Raw genomic sequence first — 4,145 nt, 5'->3', positions numbered from 1 at the left:
CTACATTCAAAATTGTACCGACAATATTCTCGCAGACATTTTTCTCAATATACATAACATCAAGATTGTGTCGTAATAGGTGGTGCTCCCAATAAGGCAACTCAAAAAAAATACTTCTTTTTTCCACAAGTCCGCCTCATTAGGATCATCCTCTTCATCGGAGTCATCATCAGCTTCATCTTTTGATCTTTTATTTCTTTGCGTGTTTGCCGGTTGGTTCATCTTCCCATAACTGAAATTCATATCTTCCAACATTAACAAGATTTCAGATCCACTTGTCTGCGAAGGAGCTTCTCTGAACTCTTCAGTACCGTCAAATGCTGAACTCTGAAATCTATATCTATGATTTTTCGGTAACCACCGACGGTGCCCCGTGTAAGAGAACTTCTTCCCATTGTATAACATTGTTAACATGTTTGTGCAGCACAACAAGGACACGCATAACGACCCTTGGTACTCCAACCGGATAAATTGGCATAAGCGGGGAAGTCATTAATGGTCCACATCAAAGCTGCACGTAAATTAAAGTTCTCCTTTCTCAGCACATCGTATGTCTCGACACCAACCCATAATTGTCTTCAATAAGTGGCTGTAAATAAATGTCGATATCATTCCCGGGCCCTTTCTCTCCAGGGATAATCATAGATAAGATAAGGGAAGATTGCTTCATGAAAATCCACGGAGGCAGATTGTAAGGAACAAGCACTACTAGCCAAGTACTGTACGCAGTACTCATGATCTTGAAAGGATTAAATCCATTAGATGCTAAGCCAAGCCTCACACTCCTAGGATCGCTTGCAAAGCTTGGAAATTTATTGTCAAATGATTTCCAAGCTAAAGAATCTGCCGGGTGCTCCATCATCAATTCGTCCATCATGGTGCCACGTCATAGACTCCGCTGTCTTCGACGACATGAAAAGCCTTTAAAGCCTTGGTATCAGCGGAAAATACCGCAAAATATTGACCGGTTTCTTTCTTGGTTGTGCATCATTTTCATCATCGTTCCCATCTTCTGTGTTTCTATTTATCCAACGTGATCGGCCGCACATATGACAGCACTGTTGGTTTCTCCGATTGCCCCAATACAACATGCAGTCATTCGGGCAACTATGGATTTTGGTGTACCCATGACCTAAATCTTTTATCATATTCTTCATATCTTTGCATGATTGAGGGATTTTTGCAAACAGAAACATCTCTCTCAAAAACTCTAACAGCATTTTCAAAGAGTTCCCGGTCCACCCTCTCAAACATTTTAACTGAAAAAGACGAATACAAAAAGACAATTTTGAGAATTTTGATCCCTCATACAGTTCTTCGTTCATGTCATTAAGTAGCGCGTAGAACTTGGGACAGAATTAAGGGTATGTAGTGAAAAATTGTATTAAGAATTTGGGTTAATAACACTATGTGGAGTTTAACTTAATCCAAAAAACTCAAGACTATTTGAAAAAGGAGTAGAAAGTAGTTATCCAACATGTTTATAGGGATAATATTTATAGACTGGTCTTCCTTTTTACAGGATTTAAATTTTAAAAAAGCAACAAAAAAGTTAGCTTATGTTTGAATGGGGGTTCTAACAAAGGAATTGGATAGACAGGCTTAGCATCTAATTTGTTTGGTTTAGTAAATTAAATTACAAAGAATATTATTACAAACGATGTTATCATCATGTAAGGCATAAATATCCTATTTCCTACTGCCAATTATCGAAAAAATGATTTTCAAGTAAATTAAGAAAATAGAAAAGAACACTGTACTAAATAAAGAAAATAGAAAGAATAGCAAAACAGAAAAGAGCAGTGTACCGGTTTAAAGGGTTAGTGTTGCTGCAAACTAACAACACCCAATTACTTCATGCATTGTTTGGGGACGGTCGCAAAAGAAGACAATATCAATGTAAGTTTACAAGCAAGCAGACCAGGCATTAAGTCAAAAATAATTTATAATTTTTTCCCACACTAAAAATATAACTTACCGGTGGTTGCGGGAGCAGAGAGCGATGCTGACGGTGACGGTGATGTAGTAGATAAGACGGCGATGGTGATGAAGCAGGCGACAGTCACGATCACGGCGAAGGTGGTCGGGTTTGGGGGGATTAAGAGCTGATGAAGCTAGGGATTTTCAGCTTTAGGATTGAGGGAAAGTGAAGAAGAATCGGGTTTTTGCCTGGCTAAAAGGGCTGGAAAGAAAACGACGCCGTTTCCACAGATGAATGAACCCACTGCTAGCGGTGTTTATAAACAAGCGCCACAAAATGTCCACAGAAACGAAGTCGTTTCAGGAACAGACAGTCTTATTTCTGGCGTTTTGGCATAAAACGCCACTCACAACATTGAAAAACGACGACGTTTTCAATGACTAAACTAACAAATTTACGGCGTTTCTAGATAAGCGCCACTAAATAACCCGAAAACGATGACGTTTCCCAAACAGTTATGACAAAATTAATCCATTTGCAGCGTTTATTCCCAAGCACCACAAAATAAAAGTAGAAACGATGTCGTTCCATAGCCAGTTAGTCAAACTTGTGGCGTTTAGGCATAAACGCCACTCAATTAACAGTGACTAAACGAAGAACTTTGCGGCGTTTACACAAAAGTGCCACTAAATTAACCGTGCAAACAAAGTCGTTTCCAAAAAAATTAGGACAAGTTTCTGGCGTTTTGGCACAAAACGCCACTAAGAACATGGAAAAACGACGACGTATTCATGACTAAATGAACCTATTTGCGGCGTTTATAACCTTGTGTCACTAAGTAAGCGTAGAAACGACGTCGTTTGCAACGAAATAAAAATGAAACGCAGTCATTTTCCTGATAATTAGGATAATTTTGCGGCGTTTTTTCGTAAAACGCCACTAAGAACATGGAAATTTTGAAAATTTTAAGTTAAAAATATTAATATTTTTTTATATTTTTATATTTTTATTTTTAGTAAATATAAATATTTATGTATATATGTCGTATTAAATAAAAAATTGATGTTAATTATATCAATAACATGTGTTAATATTTTACAAGCTCGGATCAAATTAAACTTCATGTATACAATTGAACATTAAATCATTATTCATGTACGCTTTTGGATTTAATCCATTTTGATATATATTTATATTTTTAAATTGATAATTTATATATATCTTATTTAGATTTAGAAAATATAAAAACTTAAATTAAACCCTAAACCCTAAATTAACCATAATTAATCCTGAACCATATTTTCAGAAATTTGTGTTGCTAATGTTAGTGTGTAGTACAAAACATATATTTTAACCTTAAATTATAAACTACAAACCGTTAACCACAAGCATCAAGCCCTAAAACACTAATTAACCTCTTAACATGACTAAAGCAGCCTAAACCCCAAACCTTAAATCCTAAACTTCTAAACCCTAAACCCAAACCACCAAAACCTACATCATAAACCCTAAACTCAAAACTCTAATATTCACAAAATAATAAACATTATATAATGATTAACCTTAAAACCCTAAACTATATACAATATTAAACTTTTTAACTTATAATAATCACTAAACCTTAATCACCAAACTCTCAAACCCTAAACCAAAAACACTAAACCTATACCGTAAACCCTAAACCCTAAATAGTAATCCAAAAATAATAAACATTATATAATAAACCCTAATACCCTAAACCTAAACCAAATATGATAAACTAAATGGTGCATGTTTTAAACTCCATTGCCGTGAACTTGCTAAAGGATCTAGGTAAGCTTTTTCTTTAATTTTTGTTAAATTATACCGTAAGGATGTTAGATTAAACTAGTCCAATTGTTAAACTTATGAACCTAAGTTGTCATTGTTGAAATTAAAGAGGAATGAAGGTTGGAAACCACGGATGATGAGAACCATGCTTACATTATATAAAATCTTGTTAGAATCCTAATGGGTAGTATTAATTTAAGCTTAAATTAAGATTGAATTACATAATTAATTATATGTTAATAGGGACCTATTTGTAAGAGATAAAAAATTTGAAAGTTGTTAGTAAATAGTGGTAAAATAGGGTCCCTACCTAATTGAAAAGAATGTATAAAAGAATTAATTTTAATGTTTATAAGTTAAATATGAGAATCTAATATTGTTTTTTATACCTGGATTACTGAACGAGGTCAAAACG

Source organism: Gossypium raimondii, chromosome 12 (assembly GCF_025698545.1).
Source record: "Gossypium raimondii isolate GPD5lz chromosome 12, ASM2569854v1, whole genome shotgun sequence".
In the NCBI taxonomy this organism is placed as follows: Eukaryota; Viridiplantae; Streptophyta; class Magnoliopsida; order Malvales; family Malvaceae; genus Gossypium; species Gossypium raimondii.
The sequence above is the reverse complement of the archived record's forward strand: the minus strand, read 5'-3'. Positions refer to the sequence as shown.